At 39.9% G+C, this 22,543-nt stretch overlaps 1 protein-coding gene across 2 annotated transcripts in view; it reads left to right on the top strand.

Moving 5' to 3' along the window:
* The window catches only part of LOC117372641 (leucine-rich repeat and immunoglobulin-like domain-containing nogo receptor-interacting protein 1), a 246,341-nt gene that overhangs the window by 107,181 nt on the left and 116,617 nt on the right, over positions 1–22,543 (top strand). For both annotated transcript variants that reach the window (XM_055222500.1, XM_055222503.1), the window contains exon 2: positions 7,363–7,502. The gene's annotated coding sequence lies outside the window, so the exon portion shown is untranslated. The remainder of the gene's footprint in view (positions 1–7,362; positions 7,503–22,543) is intronic.

Raw genomic sequence — 22,543 nt, 5'->3', positions numbered from 1 at the left:
GCTAGATGAGCTTAACGCCAAACTGTGGAACATTCCTAGCAAAGCTTTAACATTTCCAGTGAGACAAGAAGAGCTTCATAGTGCAACTTTGATTGAATTTGCTGTTTCACATTCATATACTCAATTCTAATAGAAGGAAGGTCGTCCAAGTGCCCAGAGTGACACGTGCCGTAGTTATGTGGCAGAACTGTCTACAATCTCTTTTTTCTTCCCTATTGTCAGTCTTCGTCGCTTCTTTCGCTGAATAACTTCCTGCACTTTCTCGCTAAATCCACAAATGTCTAAACAGTAAATCTCTTCTTTGGTCTCCTCCTGTGTATGGGAAATACAACTTCATCATCTGTCTTATTGATTCACTCCCTTCCTCTGTAAAAGTCTAAACCTTCTCCAGCTGCCCTCTCCAAATCTCTTTATTTAACATGAGCTGTCCTTCTGATAATAAATGTACCATAATAATGCATTAGTGTTCTTATATAGTACTTTTCCAGATGCTCAAAGTTGCTTCACTATTTCCCGCATTCACTCCACATACAGTGAGGATGAGATACATTGAAGCCACAGTTGCCCTGGGGTAGACTGACAGAAGCAAGCTTGCCAATCTGCGCCATCAGCCGACCACCACCAGCAATCACTTACACATTTTATTCATACACAATGACAGTTTCCATCTGTTTTCCAATGGCATTATCATTGTGAGCCTTCTTAACAATGGTGACTGTTTCTCCATCAACTATAAAGAGATATCTGTTTTCTGTCTTGGTGCAATGAGCGTCACTTAACTCTTGATGTGAACAAAACTAAGGAGATGATGTTTGACCCCTGACCTTTGCAAACTCATGACCCTTTTGTCATTGAGGGGAGACAAACTGAGCAGGTTGCATCTTAGAAATATTTGTGTGTGTATATCGACAACCTGTTCAAATGGAATGCACATGTTGATTTTCTTTGTTCTAAACTGTCCCACAGGCTACACTTTTTAAGGAGACCTAGACTTTTTGGTGTGAGCTGTTTTTATAATACCGTTTTGGAGTCATACAGTATAGTGTGGTCCAGCCTGGTTCGGTTCATTATCTGTCCAGTGTAAAACTAAACATGACAAACTGGTAAATAAGGCCATGAAGGTGATAAACAGAGTTTCCTTCTCTGCAGGTCATTTTTCAAAACTGTGCTTGTTCAGGCCAGACGGATTGTTGGGAGCCCCTCTCACCTGTTGCATTGTGAATATGAAATTCCATCATGCAGGTGCGACTGAGCGCGTAACTTCAAGAGTAACAGATATAAACTCTCATTTGTGCCAACCTCTGTTGCCCTCTTGAACAAGTCTGCTCAACAGCGTCGCACTGAAGTCACTTTAATTTCCAGTGTTCTTCAGGATCTGTGAAATCAATGTGTTTCATTTATGGTTGTTATTAATTGTATTTGTGAAATGAGGCTGGTGTAGTGACTCGGACACTTTATGGGTGTGTAGTCACAAAATGGACAATGGACTTTAATAATGGACACTTATTTATCTTTTTCATGACCTCTGACTGTAGTGTGATGTGTGAGTCTATCTATCCATACATCCATCCATCTGTCCATATTTATTTATTTAATTATTTAACAAGGACAGTGCGTATTGACCAACTGTACAACTGGCTAATATGCTACAGTTAGCGAAGAAGCTAGTTTCCATCTGTAGTCCTTTGCCAGATGTACAGAACTCTCCCTGGAAAAAAGAGATCACAATAAGAGAAAACAATCACACATTTCACAGAAAAACATATAGGTATGTTTGCACAGCAGCGGGAAAAGTCCCGACAGAGACACAAACGTTAATAGTCCGGGTAGATCAGCAGAGTAAAACACGGGCAGCAGCAGAAGCAAAGTTTAAGAGGCAGTGAATATAAACAATAAAACATGCAGGTATTGACAGGTTTAGTTGCACAATCCTGGATCTGTAATGAGAACTGCAAGATCGACTAGTGGCCGCTCCAGGTACTGCAGCTCTTGGGAGTTCCAGCCTAGAAGAAATTCTCCCATAGACCACAGTGTAATTTTGGGGAATTCAAACAGGCTGGGTTTGGCTGACGGGGAATCCACAGATCCACAAAGGTTGGTTCTTGTAGGGATTCTTCTGTATTTTCACAACACGGACATTTTAAGAGTCCTCAAAGCGCCTAAAAGGATTTTGCCTAGTCCTGCTCTGAGCCCACGCTAGCTCCACTCTAGCAGCTATCACTCTGATTGGTCAGAACTGATCACATGGTGCAGGCCTCTGTAGTCACATGGTCGCTGACCTTAGGCAAGTATTCAGAAATACTGTGTGGAACAAGATATCTTTTTTGGTCTTTCGCACCAATGAACTCAGGCCATTGAAAACAACACAACGCCATCTTTGATTCATCTTCCAGATCGTATTACTCTTCCATGAGCATAATAGTCAATTTTTTAGTTGGCTGAGAAATAAATGATATGAGGAAATTTCCCTGATGGTCACTGGAATGGCATTTCATTCCTCAGAAGCTCTGATGGAGAATGCTGACAGGCTAAAGGCTTTAATGTCTTTCTGAGAGGAACGACACAATCTCCTCTGGATGGTCCTCTGGTGACCCGCCTAGTGTTGGGCCTTACACTGACAAATCACGCAGACATCGTCGATATTATTAACACGAGTTCAAATTTTTGGGAATATTTCTGAGCTATTTCCAGTATTTTCTGTTATTTCAAGGACACATATCTGATCTGAAAACAGAACTTTGCAAATCTACTAAGCAACTCCAAATATCTCTCTTACCCTTGCTCAGTGGGGACTTGCCTTTCCCATGACGTGGAGGTTATCATTGTGTTTGCAGCCACACTTCAGGGCCTGGCTAATACTGTAATCTGTTTCCAGGCCAAACTGATCTGGGCCATTTTCGCCTGCAGTGCGCCCAAAGCCTTAAATCTCATCTGTGGGAACTACTTTGCATGCATTACGGTGGCAGCAGCATTCACCATACCCCATATGCCATTACTGTGATGGAGTGACAGCGGTAATGGTCGCCTGTCTAAACTGACGAGAATGAGCAGAAAAACAATGAGCCCACTTCTGTATAAAGGTGCATTTAAAACAGTGTCTGACATCCGGGCTATTAGGTCTTCAACAGTGAAAGTGGTTTTGTGTTTTGGAGTTAGAAATATGTGTAATATGTTTGATTCTGCCTCTTCAAACGCGATTAATATGCAGGCCTTGTTTTAGAGAGATCCTTGAGATGACCTATGCTCTGCGTGGCTCTGCATTCAGCCATGTTTTGACAGCAATTAGACTTTTTCAAATGGAAACTAGTCGGTTCTGTATCACTGCTCACTATCTGTAATATTTCTTAGTAGGAAACTTTATTAATAAATGTGTACGGTGTAACTTTGCGTACTTGTTCATGGAGATGTTATTGCTTTGCTTGGAATATTTCGCAGTATGGCATTAAACGTATCTATCTTGTATTTGTTTTTATTGTTAAACAAACATAGTTAACATTCTTATAGTCAGTGGCGTCAACCGGTATGTCTCCATGGTGATACATACATTTAGTGCCATACTGTGGAGCATTTTAAAGAGACAAATAATATCTGCATGGGGAGAAGCTGGTGGCTGACGGACACTCCATCGGAAAAGTTACATATAGAACCTTTAAATAAGACTAGATAAAATGATTGGTGAAAAGGTAATGTTGGACTTTAGTGTTATAAGGAAGTGCAGAGTAGAGGTATTACAGTTTTCTACCAGATGGGATGGTAAATGGTCCCATTTTTATATAGCGCTTCTGTACCTTCAAGGCTCTCAAGGCGCCTTACATCAAGGAACCACTCACCCATTCCTGATGGTGACACCAGCAGGACATTCTGAAACACAAGGATACCAAATTTGACAACAAAATACTTCTCCATTACAGTAGTCCCCCATTTGTTGTTGTTGTTGTTGTTCTAAAAATAACCCGAAATAGGTGAAATCCGCAAAGTAGTCAGCTTTATTTTTTTTTTCAATTTTACAATTATTCTATATGTTTTTGGCTGTAAAACCCCTCACCACACACTTTATACACTTTTCTCATACAGGCATTAACATTTTCTCACATTTCTCTCTTGTTTAAACACTCTCAAAGTTCAAACCTTCGTATATTATATCCCTCTTCCTCAATGATCACTTTAAATGTGTTGTTCACGTGCCTCTGCTCCAGCTGTATCCACAGAGGGGCCTCTCCATGCAGAGAAACACTTATAAGTCCAATGCATTTCCAAAATTTGTCGGTGCAGAATGTTTCATCGACATTGTGGGTTTTGTCGGGGAGAAAACTTGCAAACATACAGCACTTCAGAGTCACACTGTGAACCAACATTTATGTAAATTTGTCTGAACACATTCTGTACTGTACAGGAGACACGGCACAGAGGAGACTGATGGACAATGGTCTACAGTCCCTCAGCCAATCAGGACGCAGAACACAATGCACGCTCATACACTGTAAAAAAGCATGCAAAATTGCACACACACACAAAAAAAAAAACAATCTGCGTAATAGCGAGACCACGAAAAGTAAAGCACGATATAGCGAGATGTGAGGATTTTAGAGAAATAAATTATATTCGCATGGACAGTAGTGGGTGGTTGACGGACCCTCCATCGGAAAAAATACATATTGAACCTTTAGTGGAGACTAGATAGATTGACTGGTGAAAACTTAACTTTGGGCTTTAAGAAAGTGCAGACTAGAGGTATTATAGCCGCCTACCAGATGGGATGGTAAATGGTCCCCTTTTTATATAGCACTTTTCCACCTTCAGGGCATCAAGGAACCACTCTCCCATTCACACGCACATTCATACACCACTGCCAGGGACGAGGTGGTTCAAGAGTCTTACCCAAGGACACAAATACATCTGTCTTCTGTGGGAGCTGGAATCACACTGCCAACCTTTAGGTCAGTGGACAAACACTCTACCACCTGAGCCACCGGGTTTCAATAATTCTCAGTAGGAGACCAGCAAAAAGTGTATATATCTCTTAACCTTTAGTTGCATTGATTTTTATACGTGACACTATTTACAAGGAGAAGGTAAAAGTTGGAGTAACAAGTGTGACTCCCCTGGAACAGTCGGCTGCCAGGGCGAGCCATGTTTACATTGTGTCTGCATAATTATTTCCCGTGAAACATTAATTCTCCGTCTTTGCAGCTGTCTCTGAACCTTGTCATGAGTAATGTGACATTTAAGCTGTAGCGCAGGTGTTGCCAAATAATCGCAGACCAAATATCATGCTCGGGAATTAATTGTTTTGCTCATAACGAGACAGATGAGAGGGGGAACATCTTGCTGCCGAACAAGGTTTCTCCATTACTGCCAACCAACCGCCCTGCTATGAAATTACAGCTAGCCCAGATGCTCTGACACTTTGCCTCAGATCCAGGGCCTACTTTTTGCAGCCAAGAAATCAAAGGAACTTACATCTTTCTGATACCAGATCTTGGGTGCGCTCCGTTTGAACCGATCTCAATATAACCGTTCAAATGTTTGCTCAAATGTGGTGATGGTGCAGAGGGCCTTGGCTGAACCTTGATGCGACTGTGAGTCAGTGGCCCAGATAAGTGATTAAAATTCCCAAAACATGATTAACCCGGGATGTTTTGGAATGGTTTCAGTCAATGGGATTACACGAGGGAGAACGGTGTAGTGTATATTCATTGGTTGCATTCAGATGACTCTTTCCTGCCATTTTGAATTTGACAATTTAAAGTATGTGTTGTTTTGAATATTTAATTTAATCAGACACCATGGATAGGTCATGTGCTGTATTATAGTCAGCCATCAATCATATGCAACATTGTCCATGATACAGGCAGTCAGCTACTACTACTACTACTACTACTACTATATTTTTTGTGACAACACAGTTGTCCCTCACTATAACGCGGTTCACCTTTCGTTATTTCGTGACTGTAGACCATTGTCCATCAGTCTCCTCTGTGCCGTGTCTCCTGTACAGAATGTGTTCAGACAAATTTACATAAATGTTGGATCACAGTGTGACTCTGAAGTGCTGTATGTTTGCAAGTTTTCTCCCCAACAAAACCCACAGTATCGATGAAACGTTCTGCACTGACAAAGTCACCTACAAAGGTTTGAACTTTGAGAGTTTAAACAAGAGAGAAATGTGAGAAAATGTTAATGCCTGTGTGAGAAAAGTGTATAAAGTGTGTGGTGAGGGGTTTTACAGCCAAAAACATATAGAATAATTGTAAAAAATAAAGCTGATACTTCACGGATTTCGCCTATTGTGGGTTATTTTTAGAACGTAACCTCCGCGATAAATGAGGAACCACTGTATACTGAACTACACATTGTTATTTGAAGGTAAAACTACTCAAGGCTTGTTTTGCAAATAAGAACCATAATCATGAAGTTACAACAATGCAACAGTAGCTCAGTTGGTAGTTTGTCCAAAGGTTGGCTGTTCGAATCCCGCTCTCGACATAAACACCATTGGTTGAGCTGCCAGATGCACTGACTCACAAGTATTGGTGCGATTCTAACTCCCACATACTGTATAAATGCTATTGTTGTGTCCTTGGGCAAGACACTTAACTCACCTCACCTCCAGTGTCTGTGTACACTGGTGTATGAATGTGTGTGTGAATGGATGAGTGTTTCCTTGATGTAAAGCGCTTTGAGTTGCTTACGGTGGAAAAGCGCTATATAAAAATGTAAACATTTACCAACAATTTATACACAAAAAATTCTACACCAATCCACATTTAACATCGGCCGCTTTAGCCACCACTTTAAAGATGTCTTATGTAACTTTTTTGGTCTGCCATTTGCTCGTCTCCATGTTGTAATTGCTTTATCTGGGATGTCCAAAAATACAGCATAAACCTTATCTTGCCTCTCTACAGTCAAGTTTAAAGCCACGCTGAGGAACATTTCAGTCAAAAGAAGTATCCATACAGAAAACCTGCGCACTGCATCTTTAAAGAACAGGCCCTTACACTTCTCAGTTTCAAATTACAACTAAGGCAGTGTGTAATAGAGATGGGGAGCGGAGAAAATAACACCATTTACTCTTGTCAAACTCTTAACCTGTCATTTTGAATTACTCAATTCAAAAATACTCCATATCTTTGTGATGCTAGTTGTTCTGTCCATATTTTGTATTTATGTTCAGTCAAAGTCTATTTTTATTCTAATATGTATTTTAGGCATGCCTTTTATTCTATCATAGTTGACATTCGGATTCTGCCACTACGCAACTGCCAACTTTATAATGCAGATATAAGCCTTGTGTTTGTGTTGTCACGACTGCAGCCTGGTTTGAAAGCACTAAAGTGGGTTGTGTGCTCTCTCCTGCAGGTGGCTGGAGGTCTGAAGAAGCAGAGCTGTGTGGGGATGTGGATTACAAGGAGACTCTGTCCTCTCCAGTCCTGCACTCTCCCTCTCCGCAGCCAGTAAAGAGCAGCCCTATCGAACCAGCAGGCCGGCATTTACACCCTGTGAGTAGCAACGGGATTCTTATTATTGAATTAAATAGCAAATTATGGTTTGAGCTTAAAGAGGGGGTATTATGCAACATCGACTTTTTGGAGCTTTCTACCGTGTTATAATGTTGTTCCCTCATCAAAAACCATGCCTGAAGAGGTTTTAGATGTCATCCGTGCATGTTTGAATAATCTTGCGGTCTCTCCTGGGCTTATTTGAACCCTCCTTGCGTTTAGCAGTATGATTCTGTCCAAACTCAGCCCACAAGCCACAAACGCATGATACAAAACAATACACTACAACTTCACAAACCTGACGCAATGTGCAGTAATTTCATTAACGAAAAGCATGCAGATGGTGTTGTGATAGCACTCTGAAGGGGGAGTGATTTACTGAGCAAAGGGAGTCTAAGAGCTCCAAAAACAAACCTGATACTTTTATTTTATTTATCTAATTAAATCTAGCTTTTTCAAAAGAATAAAAGGTAACATGGTGATCTAAATATGTTAAGTGTGAGCAATTATTACCCCGTAGAAGTGCAATACCCTCTCTTTAAATGCGAGATGGAGAAGTGTTTCTTAAAGGCAGAACTTGTATCCAGGTGTGAGAAAGTCGATATGCCCCCTCATCCCGATTTACAGTGTGGTGGGCACGCTTCAAGATCCTGATGGCCTCCTTGATCCAGAATTGTTACTTGTTGCTCTCTGTACCTTTGACCATAGCATTGTCCCAGTTCATGAGATGGTTTTCCCTCTTTTCCTGATGTTGCCGACAGCTTGATTATGCAACTGGGATCATTATAAGACGTGAACGCAGATTACTATGCTGTGGAGGAAATGTTAGCATCAGTGCTAATACAAGCTTGCACTGGGGTTTATGACGGTCTGCTGGAGTTTATAGCTGTGTGAGTAGAGTACATGTGATCAGGGAGAATTGTGGGTGGTAGTAGCAGTATGTTTGGGTTCAAGTTTATATATCATTTTCATTTTAGTCAAGGGCACAGTTATTTTGACCTAGTTTGTTAAGAGAAAGAAAATATCTAACTCTGTAGAGACTAGACATTTAGTAGTCATCTTTCAATGACTAAAAAAAAAGTTTCTTATATTAATGTCAGAAGAGTTCATTTTAAAAGGCACTTAAGTGGAGAGTCCAGTGTATGGCATTACACATATCTATCTCCAAGTTGCAGGTTAGGACTGTGGAAAGGCGACCTACTCACAGTAAAAATGCACGCTTTATCTGTGACTGAATACTGTTTGTGCTTACTGACCCTAAACCTAACCCTACAAGTTACATGTAGTGTTAGGGTTGGGCGAGTTCCATGTTAAACGCAGCTCTACGGTCAAAAACACACCCACTCCTCCTATTGGTCATGGTCTGAGTGACAGGTGGATGTAACCAATCACAGTGAAGCGTAAACGTTCAGAAGCCGCAGGTACCTGTTATAGACTGTAGAAAATGTACAAAGAAAACATAAAAAATTGAAATTGTGATCTACTCTAAGACAATCATGATATGAATTTTTGGGGATTTTTTTTGGCATATAACTCACCCTGACATACTGCACTTTTAACACAGACAAAGTAGCATTATCTCTGCTCACTCCTGACTCTATAAACATGAAGGTCATACTGGTGGGAGTTCAATGGTCTCTCATGAGTTTATTGCACTTGGGAACGAGAAGGGGTTGGATCCACACTCACACAGGCCCTTGCACTGAGCGCGGCCCTCAGCTCAGCTCTGTGGCTCTTCCTCCCTGAATTAAAGCCAATTAACTTGACTGGAGCACATTTCAGAGGCATCTTTGGGCTGTACTTTACGCACGGCATGATGTGGATAGCTCTCGGCCATGTTAACACTGCTACTTATACTACTTCTCCTGACTCACTCACCACGAGGAGGGCTGTTGTTGGCACCGCACTTATTTTGGTTTGGGCTTAACAGTGCGACGGAGAAGCGGTTCTTAGAGGCAGAATTTGTGCTAGTTTTGGTTTTCTCTGTATTGAGTGTTGATACATTTCACCTGATCAACATTCCCTGGGGGTGACACTAACCGGAGCCACTGCTATGTCTGATATATCATGATTTAAACCTTATTAAAGCGAGGCAAGTTTATTTGTATAGCACAATTGGTACACAAAGTAATTCAAAGTGCTTTGCAGAATAAGAAAGACGTTAAAATCACAATACAAACAAATCAAAACATAAGTAATCATCATAAAATAAACATTAAAAGAGAAAAGCACAGAATAAAAACCTTTCAATCATATGCACAGATAAACAGAACCGTTTGGAGCCTGGATTTAAACACTGAAGATGTGAGACAGGCCTCTACTTTGACAATCTTATTAAATCTTATCATTGTACCTGATTCTCATTGTCTTAAAAACTGGGAAAAAACAAAAAAACAAAACATAATTCAAACAAATAATTCATTTTAAATGGTTTGCAGTGGTCCAAAGTTATTCCTCACTTGCCTCTTGCATTCTGAAAATCATAATTATTCACCAAAATGAGTTTCTAAGCGGTTTTCACACATTTCTGAGATCAGATCCTCATGCTAACAACAACTAGCATGCTAACATCCACTTCCTGATTCTCAGACAGTATAATGATTTCATTGAATTAGAAGATGCAAGAGAAATTTTGCCTAGATACATGGAAAAAAACAGCCCTTCATTTCATTTTGACCATTTTTCCCTTTCAAAACTGTACTCGGAATAATTCTCGACCCCAAAGTTTGAAAACCACAGCGCCGAATGATCCCGATAACACTCTGAATGTACTTAAATCACATCTTTCACTCCTTGACATTCCACAAACTATGAAATGAACAAGCTTATTTTTCAGATGGCCATAAAAGTCAGTTAATGGGGCCGATTTGTTTTGCGTAATTAACCCCCACAAATATCACCAAGCTCACTCAATGGGAAAAAGTATGAACTATGAACTATTTTCTGGTCTTTTGGAAATCTAATTTGGCTTTCATTCCACCAGTAACACCCCATGACACCACACAAGACACATTATCCGGCACTCTAGTTATAACACACCCACTTGTATGAGACTGCGCTACCCATGTCATTGTGGCTTATTTAAAATGATACATGGGACACTCCATCTATTAGAGACCATTTGTATTCTAAGAGATGTAGCCTAGCTTGATTGCTATTATTCATGTTAGATTAGCCGTAGATACTATGCGGGATCCTGATTGCGGGCGCGTGGCAAAGGTTAAAAGCCTGACCTCTACTATGTGCTTATAACGCCATGTGCATTATTATCACCCACATCAATCAATGCACCCACTTTCACTGTCACGCGTGTTATCGGGTGATTGACCGGTGCAAGGAGAGGAGGCAGCAAGGGCAGGGGGAATAAAACATATTTAGCCAATATCCAAACCAGGGCTAAAGACGATGAATGGCTCCAAAATGTTATAACGTACTGGAGATGAAATTAAATTAACGCGATATATCCATGGGTTTCAGAGTGATGAAAGATTTGGACTGTTGCCATAGCAATTAACTATCTTCTCGGTGGTAAAAAGTATTCAAAATGACACCTATAAACAGAAGCATAAAACCATGGATATTATCACTCACAAATTAGTTAGATTAGCTCTTCACAATGGCAGCTACTCGCCTACAATTATTTAAAGCACATGTGTCAAACTCAAGGCCCTTGGGCCAAATGAGGCCCGTCACATCATTATATGTGGCCTGTGACAAGGTAAATTAAAAGGTATGACTGTCTTAAAATGTCAGTTTATCAGGAGATACACAGTTACACAGCTAGTTTTTCATATCTATGCAAATCCATATGCAACATTTGTAACTTGAATAAGTAATAAATATAGAAATGATTAATAATTAACAAGATTAAAAAGTAGTTGCATTTCATTTACATTACATTTGGTTACATTTACATTTATAGTGTTTGTTTATTATTTAATGAAGGGACAATGCATATTAAGAACAGAGGCATGGGGAACGAATCCCACACCTGTAAATATGCAGGATTATAGCCAGTGCTAATTTTCATCCTTTGTCCCTTGCTAGAAAAAAAACAAAAAAAAAAAAACACCCAGCCACACCACTGCTTATAGAAACAATAAGTACAAAATACAATTTACAAAATACAAACCCTCTTTCATATCTTAAAAACTCATCCATAGACCACTGCCCTCAGATCACCAGATCTCTCACAAACTTACAGTACATACATTCACAATACAGTCCACTCGTACACCACATCTCCCTATAATCACAGCCTACACCTTAATAAGATAAACATTATACATTCATGAGAAACTACAATTACTGTCTTACAATTACATCTGCCCTTTGAGAGCAACCATTTTGTTGATGTGGCCCTCTGTGAAAATGAGTTTGTCACCCCTAATTTAAAGCTACACTACCTGAGTTTTCTAGTGGAGGGTTTGCCACCTGCTTGTCTCCAGGGAGATGTTATTCCTCTGCCTGGAATGTTCCAAAGTCTGGCAATAAACATACCTATCTCCATGGAGACGAGAAGGGGATGCAACTAGGTTAAGATAATGGTTTGACAATAAACTGCAAGATAGATAGTTTTAATGTGATACTGTGGAACATTTTAGGCAAAGGAATAACATCTTTATGACCCTCATCTGAAAAGTTACATAGTGCACCTTTAAAGTTCTTTCACCTAAAAAAAAAAAAAAGCAGGGTTAAAAGGCCTATATTACTCATCACAAACAGACCTGGAGTTATGTTTTCTTTCATTCACACATGTTTAACACACAAACCCTGCATATTTTGTTCTGCTTTCAAACGTAAAACACTCTGTTCCACCTTGTGATGTCATGTGGTAATACAGGAAGTGCTCCACTGTGTTTTTAAACTCCATACACCTTCACTAGAGTCATTTGGATGATTTCGGACCTGGAATTGCCAATCTCTACTGAACTAAAGGCAACATTAAAACATTGAAAACTACCACTTCATGATTTCACAAGGTCGAACAGAGAATTTTGAGCTTTGGAGATGTAGACAGACTAATAATAATAATGTTTCTGAGGAGGTAACATCATTATAACATGGCTTAACGCTCACAAGAGTCTATTTTGTGTAATAATCAACTGTTATAGGACGTCTGCTTGTTCTCTGCTGTACATCCAAAACATTCCATTGCCCACCCAGTCACTTAAATTCACGCTGATCGATAACTACATGGCTCAGACACACACACAGACAGACAGACCGTCAATCTCTCTCACGCTCTTTCATGAGGTTCAATTTACCATTTCACCTTTACAACCTTCACTAGAAAAATCACGTTTTATCAGCCTTCAAATGACACATATGAGCGCGACTATAATCCTTCCTTGTTACAACTCCATAAGTGGTGTTGTGACTGCTGTTCTGGTATTGACTGAAACACTTTTTGTCCCTGACCGGCAAATCTACTTAACTTTGACCTCGTACCTGTGACAAATAGAAAATAATGGCTAAATGAGGAAAAAACTGGCTCTCTTAGGTGAGTGTATAACGGTAATATATCCACTGGACTGTTGCTAGCTCCCCAAGTACACTGGCTTTCAAATAGAGCTGCATTACCGGAGAATGCCCTCGCTTCCACTGCTCTGTGTCAATTGCCCCAAAATGGCCAATTTCCTGAGTAGGATGTGTGTTTTCACATTTTATCATCCCCGCCTGTAGTTATGTGCGCGCTCGTATAGGCATCAGTCATGGGAGCAGCTCTGAGAGGATGCAGTGCGCAGTAAAAGTGACAGACGAGATTCCGCTTGGCTGCAGATCTACGAGCGCGGCCAGGGGAACGCTCGAATTGTATTTTCAAAGACAAGGTGCCAACAGGGAAAATGTCTACGCTCACAACGACGCCAGATGAAACAGTGTTAGGAGGGAGACGACTTCATCTTTGGGGGGTAGAGTGAGTTGATGTACGCTACCAGTCAGAAGTTTGGACACGCCAACGTCTCCTCAGAACCGTTTCAGGAGACTTAATCGTGAAGATCATTGGGAGATGGCAAGGGTTTGGAGCGATGTCGACGAAGCAAAGGGTGGATACTTTGAGGAACATCACCATTTTTTTTCTCCTTTGCTACATAATTCCATACATCCTGCTTGATATACTCACTGTCTTCTGTTTATCTACGGTGCTGAAAGTAGCAAAAGAAAAATTCGATAAAAAAACGATACCAAAAATGATGGAGAAGTCAGTATGCTAATAGGTATGAGAGCACAGCAAACAGAAACTGTAAACAGTAGGTGTGTGAGTTTCAGTGTAGTTAAGACCCACCATTAATCTGACCAGAACTGAAGAAGTGTCTAGGATAAGCAGCAAAACATCTTCACTCTAAAACTTTTTGTTCAATTGAATTTTTCTTTTACTATGGATCAAACCTGGGGGACTGAGGGATTACACCGAAATGCTGAAAGTAGTAAACATAAAGAAAAAAAGTAAAAGCCAAATGTAAAATTTGTCAACTGGACAAAAAGTTGTAGGAGTGAAGATGTTTTGCAGCTCATCCAAGCCGTTTCTTCAGTTCTGGTTAAATTGCTGGTGCACACTGCCTTATATCTGTCTGAAGGGAGGAGCTAACTACACTGAAACTATAAACAGCTGTTGTACAGTGTTTCAGTTTGGCTTTTACTATGGATCAGACCTGGACGACTGAGGGATTCCACAGACACAAAGGAAAGAACAGTGAGCATGTGTGTCCAAACATATGACTCGTGATCTGTTTTTCAGTTGCAGGTACAAGTTTGAATATTTTTAATATATTTTAAATTTGAATATAAAGTGCTTTTGTGCAAGACACTGTTTAACTAATCAGCGTTTTTGATGTTTGATGTTTTTGATGATTGTGTTTTTTGCATCATTCTGCAAAAAAAAAAAACAACAGCTGCCTATAGGAGCAGAACACACACATGCACACAAATTACAAAATGAGTCTGGTTACAGTTGTGTTCAGATACGATTGACAGGTGGATTAGCTGACCAACCACGAGCTGTTCATACCAAAACAAATATGGCTACTTACGAAGAAAAAAGAAATGAAAACTAAAAAAAAAAAATCACTGAAAAACATGGTAGATTTCTGCAGAATCAATGAGCAAAGCACTAAATTCTGGCTGTGTCCGAATGTCTCGTTGGTGAAAAAGTAGTGCACTCAAAATTTCCCACAATGCACCTTGAAAAGTAGTGGATTGATGGACATTGATGGACACTGGACTGGTCAACATAGACCATGATGCATTGCAAGAGTCAGAAAAATAACAGCGGACAGCGACAGGTGTTTAACTGGACACAACACGACTAAATGAAGCAGATAGAAGCGCTGGTTTACCGCGGTGTTGGTCGCTGACTATGAATAAAACACTCTTAAATAAACCGTTACTGCGTAAAGTTGCTAGCGTTAGCCACTTACCTTAGCTCGAGCTGTTAAAAGAGCGAGAATTTCCACATGTCAGACAAAAATATAAAAACCTACTCCGTTTACGTGAGATCTAGCTGGACAATCCGCTCCAGACTGCAGGGTTGTGTAGTGAATGAGGGGCTAGGATGGACATTTGGACACATTCTCTGTAAATCTGAGGTGAGATATGTTTGTTTTTGTTGAAAATGACGGGTGGCCAATGAGCTCCTTCGTTTCACATGCGCCACTGAAATAAACTAACCGGTCATGAACTCTGAAATTGTATCATGTCATTTTTCCAGGAAAGATAAGACTCACTAAGAAACCCTCAAACATTCAGATTTATACAAAAATAAATAATAAATATGTGTGAATCACTGGACCTTTTTCCTCACAGTGCATGTTTCTTTTTAAAAATCTGTGAAAAGGAAGACATCAATACTCCGGCTTTTGAGTGGCTGTATTTCAATAGTTCTGAATCAAGAGTACACACCATTAGGCGCAGCACAGGCCCGAGATGGTCGTAAATTTCTCCACAAAGAGCATTTGGCAAACAGCTTGTTTATTTTGATACATAGAAGATAATTGGATTCCTGTGCTTTAGGGCAGAGCATCATTCTTCAGAATAAGGATCCTGCTGTTGTCAGGGAGTTTCATTTTACACTTGTCAGAAGAAAATCATTATGTTCACATCTGACGGAGAGGTTTTTTTTATCTTAACAACCACAGTTTAAATGAAATATCAAACAAAAAGTCTTCTTTGAAAATAGTTTGGTAAAATAAAGTCATTTATCCAAAAACACTGAGTTGAGACAGACAAGGATTTTATAAGTGTAACTGTGGCTCTGTTCACATCATGGACTGTTTATACAAATGGACATAGCTAACCTGTTAGCCGTCGCATTCCGAATAGGAAGTGAGCATGGACGCTCTTCTGGCTTCATCGTCTCTGGCTCCAGTTCACGTTCTATTGAAAAACTGTGGCTCCTCTTTCTGTAACTGCTGCTGTCAGGCTCGTCATTTTGGTCTTAAAATGTTTGTACTAACCCGCTCTACATGATCCTGGTATTTCGATTTCGCTATTTTGTCCGTAAATAAACATATGAACATTAATAACAGATAAATCAGGCACATTCTTCCCAAAGGTTGCTCCCATTAGCGTTAGTAACAGGTTTGATTGACAGCGTTGCAACACATCCGCTCCCTGTTAAACCAGCGGGGCAAGCTGTAAGAGACGTTACCTTCAAAAACCTCGCTCTGGATTGGCTCTTTGGTTGCTATGATACTCACAGTCTGAATTCCAAATACGAAACTCAGCTCCAAATTAGCCTCTATAATTGTTAGCCTCGATGAGCTTCATTTGATTGCAGCCGATCGCTACGGATTACGTCACAATCTCTACTCTACATACCACCAAATAAAAGCGTAACTCAACTTAAATGCAGTTACTCACAAGTCTGAATATGTTTTGGGGGTTTTTTCGGTTCAGGTTGGGTTCATGTGACATCACAACATTCTATAATCTCTGTAATTCAACATGGAGCTGGAGACTGTTTAACTGTCAGATTACAGATGTTTTGACCTGATTTATGGTTAATATCTCTGTGATTATTGGGCCTATCCACATGAAACAAAAACTGGCACAATATCTTCTCTGTCTGTATAAACAAACAAACTATACTATAGCTTCAGAAAGTTGTGCCATTGTTCAACTCAAAGAACGTGATTGCTGTCAGTTAACAGGATTTTAAACCATGGGATTAATTTAGCAGGTTTGTGGAGCTAATCCCAAACAAATAATGAGAAGGTTCAATGTTTGTGGACTTCTACTTTGGAAATTTAATTCAAAAACAGAAAATCTCATACAGAGTTAAAGAGACCCTGACATACCACATCAAATTTAGGATTAAAGCTTCTGCTGCACTACATTTTTGAACTGGACTAAAAAGTATACCGTAAATTTCGGATTATAAGCCGCTACTTTTTTTCCACGCTTTGAACCCTGCGGCTTTTACAGCAGTGCGGCTTATATATGGAATTTTACTGGATAACGGCCCCTGGGGGGCGCTCTCTAGCTGTAAACGTAAAAGTGAGACAGACGTGGGGAAAGATTCTGCTCTGAAGAATTCACTAGTTTTGATTTTGAACGATCATTTTGCGCATCATGAAATGGATATGATGCAGTTTTTAAGATAAAGAAACAGAAAGGAAACAGAGCAGGGGTCGGCCTTTAACACGCAAAGAGCCATTTGGACCCACTTTCCACATAAAATAAAACACTGGGAGCCGCAAATACTTTTTGACATCTAAAATGAAGATAACACTGTATAATAACAATAATGTAACGGAATAATGTAGGTTTTACTTTCACGGACAAGCCTTCTACACGTGGCAGATAAATATGGCAAAAACAACTTAAGTGCATTAAAAAAATACAACTCACCAAACCGCTGCATCATGCATCGCGCTGATTATGTGATTATGTCTACTCTACTCCGCAGTTTCTTTAAAAAAACAACAACAAAAAAACTCCAAAGGCTATCGTTTAATCCCAGGTGCTTATTCTCCATGTGCCAAAGCAGTTTTGAAGGTTTCATTGCCTTATTTGCTTTTCCCGTATGTTACGCAGAGCGGACTCTGTGCGTGAGAGTCACCTGTAGCGACAAACCCAGATTTTAAGTAGGCATTGTCTGTTAAATTTATCTTTCTTTTTCTTGGAGATCGTAGTCTCCTCTTCTGGCTCCTCAGTTGTCCTTTCCCCCTTTGTTAAAAGCTCTCCAAAGACTTTTGTTTTGGCTCATTTTCACTCGCTTGTGGCTCTACTTTTGTGCGTCGTGTCTGATGTGTTATACGTGATACGTCACCGCGGAGACAAGAGCAGATAATAAACTTGCTACTACATCAAATAGATTTCTGTGGCGATTTCCAGCAGGATTTTCATGATACATCTACGGACGAGCTTATTAGTGTGTCATTAGGGACGGGCCAAAGTTGCTCCTGACCCCTGTGCGCACAACGTCTGAAAATCAGGGCTCTTTACGCAGGACTGTGAGCTGTGTCTGTGTCAGTTCCCAAGCCACGCAGAGCCGCAGTGTAAGGCTGAAAGAGGCGCATACGGCTCCGGAGCCGCGAGTTGCCGACCCCTGAAATAGAGCCACTGCACGTAAGCTCGACATCAATGAATCCAACTTGGTCAATGTAAAAAGACGACAAAAGTTTTCAGAGGAAATAAAAGCAGATTTTCCGTGTTGGTGCAGCTTTATTTTCTAAACCTGCAGATGTGTTCATCCCGTGTTGATGTCGTGTTGGTGCCAATTTTCAGGCACAGTTTTAAAAAAAGCGTGTCGGTGCACCGTCTTTCTGTGTAAATATCTCATGTTACAATATGAAAACCTGCGGCTTTTATTCAGGTGCGGCTTATATATGTACAAAATTGATTTTCTCTTCAAATTTAGCTGGTGCGGCTTATATCAAGGTGCGCTCTGTAGTCCGAAATTTACGGTAAGTAAAAAGTATCACTGTAAAATTTACATGAAAGTAAGAAAAGTACAGATTTCAGAACATTCTACTCATGTAAAGTGCTATACTACTTGTTCTTCATTACCTTCCAGCACTGATTAAACCAGGACTTTACATATTAACTTTACTCTACTTTACTACCTCCGTCAACATGAAATACCACCATCTTTGACACTCTTTACGATGCATACAGTGTGTACAGTTCTCTGAGGAAATGAAAAAGGGGTACAAGGTTATACAAAGTGCCTTATATAACTTTTTGTGACCTCCTCCAAAATCTGTGTCCTGGCAACAAAAAGCACAACACATACTTTTTGCTATTGCCAATGGCCCTTCCCACTCTCTCCCACCATATTACCTTGCTATCCGAATGCTTTCATATTGAGTGGTGAGGGAGATGTGGAGACAGTTGCCAAAGATTTCAGCCTGTGCACACTCTTGTACACTTGCAAAATATAACCTTGGTATTGAATCGTCATGTTTCATTCATGGTGCTGCCCAAGGCCTTACTCTGTGCAAGGCCATCACTGTTTATCCAGCTGTGCCATTCAGACCTGCAGAGCTCAGACTCATGTAAAACAGCTTGTACTGAGAATTAGCACTGTTTTATATCGCTTCTTGAATAAGTTTTACCATTTAAAGAGTACATATGATGTCATTTTCTAATATATGTTATAATGTTTCTTCATCACAAACAGACCTGGAGTTGTGTTTTGTTTCATTCACACATGTTTAACACACAAACCCCACATATTTAGGCTGAGTTCTTCTCTCAAACAGAAAACACTCTGTTCCACCTTGTGATGTCATGGGGTAAAACAGGAAGTGCTCCAAGTGTTTTTAAACTCCATACACCTTCACTAGAATCATTTGGAGAATTTGGAATTGCCAGTCTCTGCTGAACTAAAGGTAAATGGTCACATTTTTCCACTTTCAAGTCACTGAAATCACTTTATATAAAGGAACCACTCACCCATTCACCCCCCCCCCCCCCCCCCCCCCCCCCACACACACACACACACACACACCCCTTCATACAACAGTGTATGCAGACAGGGATTTAAACAACCTTTAGATTAGTGCACAAACACTCTGGCAGCTGAGCTAGTGTCACCCCAAAAGGTGGCAGTTAGCTTGAAAACAGACATTTCATGACATCACAAGGTGGAACAGGGCATTTTGAGCTTTGGAGATGTGACAGACTAATAATAAAGAGTTACTCAAACATGTGTGAATGAAACAAAACACAACTCCAGGTCTGTTTTTGATGAGGTAACAACACTACAGTTTAATATGTCTTAAAGCTCATATTAATCCAGTTTGTGTAATAAAGGACTTTTAAGAAAAACACAAACATGTCCATTACAAAGATTGGGCAGTTTGGTTAAAGTGCCCTATGTCACCCATACAGCCAGAATTAGTAAAGTGTGTACTCTATATGCAAGTTTAATTGTTTAAAACTATAAAAGTGCAGTTTACATTTTCTTTAAATATGCACTATGTAATTTTTATAGTTTCCAATGAGATGTTATTGCTTTGTCTGGAATGTCCAACAGTGTGGCATTCAAGTCTTATATATCTTGTAAATACAAAAAAATAAAATAAATAATAATAGTTAATTAAAAAAAAAAAAAGAAAAAAAGAAAGAGAAAAATACATTCTTATGAGCTGGGTCACCTCTGCACAGATTTAACTTGTAATGTGACCTGGCTGTTCTCCATGGAGATAGATACGTTTATTGCCATATTGTGGAAGCAGAAATGTTACACAGTGCACCTTTTTTCATATATTTATTCATTCTATTGCTATTCTATTGAAATGGAAAAAGACCAGCCACATCATAAAATCTTAGTATTTTGAACATTGCTCAGAACAGTGTGGTTCAGTGACATACAGGAAATATAAAGCAGCTGTAAACATAATTCATGTCATTTTGAATTCTCAAGTCCACTCACAGATATTCTTTATTTATATGTAATCACATATCTGTCTGCTCAAGGATACCAAAACACTTACCCAAAGTCAAACCCACAATTACTGCACACACTGTTTGTGAATGTGTTTTCCGAAGTCATTCTGTTACCTATTTGTCAAAGAGACCGCATTTGGCATCTAAGTAAATATATCTACTTTAAATTCACCCATCCTTTCAGTCGGAGTACCCTCTGTATTTTCAAAACAAATTATTATTTTCTTAGGCACATTGTTTAGGAGTTCAGCTTGACTTTCTGATTTTTTTTTTTCTTCTCGCGCCATATCAGTAAGTTGCTTTGCCTTTGAGCTCGACCTACTTTCAACACAAAACCAACAGATAAGACACATTTCACCCTCTTCGACAATATTTCTTTCCTCGTCTTGTCAATAGCCACATATTCCCGTCCCACGTTATATTGTTTTGCATTTTGCTGAAGTCATAAGCTGGGGCGAAGACACGACGCAGATATCTCGGAGCAAAATGTATGTTGGAGGAAGATTTCTGCTAATCCTTCCAGCTAGCTAAGCGCACATCGCAGATTCAAGGTCAGCGCTGCGGAGGAGCTAGCTAACGCGCTCCATCACATATGAAGGTATTTCGGAGCAGAGGTTTTTTATGCTGCACAAGTGGCATTGTCTTTGCTCACTATATATTCATGAGCACATATACAGAGGGATAACGGAGGTGTTTTTTACCGCATGAGACATTAACTCAGCTGGGCCATATGCTCTATTCTCCAGCAGACAATACGAGATGCCTTCAGAGCGCTGGCGACGATAATCTGTGTTTATGGTCATCTTTTCTGTTTGTGTGTCGCCATAGAAACGGAGTGATTATGCAGAAGTAAACGCGCAAATGTGTGCGTTTACATTTCATAGTTTGTTGTATATTTCAGTGCTACAAAAAGGGAATAAGCTTCGTTTGGGTAGTTTTCTTACAATGGTAATGGTGATGCATTCAGGCGCAGTCGGCCCTCTGGAACATTACAAGGAAGAAAACACATTTGGTGAATTACTCAGATTGGTGCTTAACAACGGTGTGTGGAAGACATTCAGGACCGCACCGTGGTTTAGTGGGTAGCATTCTCACCTCATAACAGTAAAGTTCTAGGTTTGACTCCCGGGTTGACCGAGTCTTTCTGTGTGGAGTTTGTATGTTTCTTCCTGTGTCTGGGTGAGTTTCCTTGAAGCACTTCTGTTTTCCCCCATGGTAAGGTAGCCCTGATCAAGACTAGCTCAAGATCTGGAGATGGGACAGGTTGCCCCAGCGGCTTTGAAGGATGGGTCAAATGCAGAGGACAATAATATGTACCTTAACCTTTAACCTTAAACGTCAAAATGGATTCCTATGAGCTTTAATTCATGTTATAATGTTGTTACCTCCTCTAAAACACAATCTAAAGTTGTGTTTTGTTTCGTTCACACATGCCTGAGTAATCCTGCATTATTAGTGAGAGAAACTGGCAATTCAAGGGCTGAAATGATCCAAATGATTCTAATGAAGGTGTATGGATTTAAAAACACAGCACTTCCTGTATTCCCATGTGACATCACGAGGTGGAACAGAGTGGTTTCAGTTTGAGAGAAGAACTGCTAAAATATGCAGGGTTTGTGTGTTAAACAAAGCTCCCGGTCTGTTTGTGATGAGGAAACAACATTATAACATAGATCAGAAAATAGAGTAACATGGGTCCAGAAAATAGAGTATATGAGTGTAGAGTAGAGAGTATATGATTTTGACTGTCTGCTATGAAAGACTTCTGATTGTGGAGAAAATCTCGAGTCGTATCTCTAAATCACCACAGTAAGACCGTGACAAAAATTAAACTTAGAACCGTCGTACGACCAAAGACAAGCAATGACCCCATAAACTTTTGCCATAGCATCCACTGATCATGTGCATTTAAATTCTTCATATCATGTTGTGTGGCAAATTACAATTTTATAAGAAATTTAAAAACAAAATAAAAAAAAAAAAAACAACTTAAGCCTAGACACCTGGCTTAATCTGGATGGAGTCAGGCAGCTCTTTTCCTGGGAAGGATGTACAGCATTTAGCCTTCCAAATATGGTTTGAACTTCCTGTTTATAGGCAACAAACTGGAGACATCCGACAATTCAAAAGATATAATATTTGATTTG

The sequence above is a fragment of the Periophthalmus magnuspinnatus genome, chromosome 6, assembly GCF_009829125.3.
Source record: "Periophthalmus magnuspinnatus isolate fPerMag1 chromosome 6, fPerMag1.2.pri, whole genome shotgun sequence".
Classification (NCBI taxonomy): Eukaryota; Metazoa; Chordata; class Actinopteri; order Gobiiformes; family Gobiidae; genus Periophthalmus; species Periophthalmus magnuspinnatus.
The sequence above is the reverse complement of the archived record's forward strand: the minus strand, read 5'-3'. Positions and strand labels throughout refer to the sequence as shown.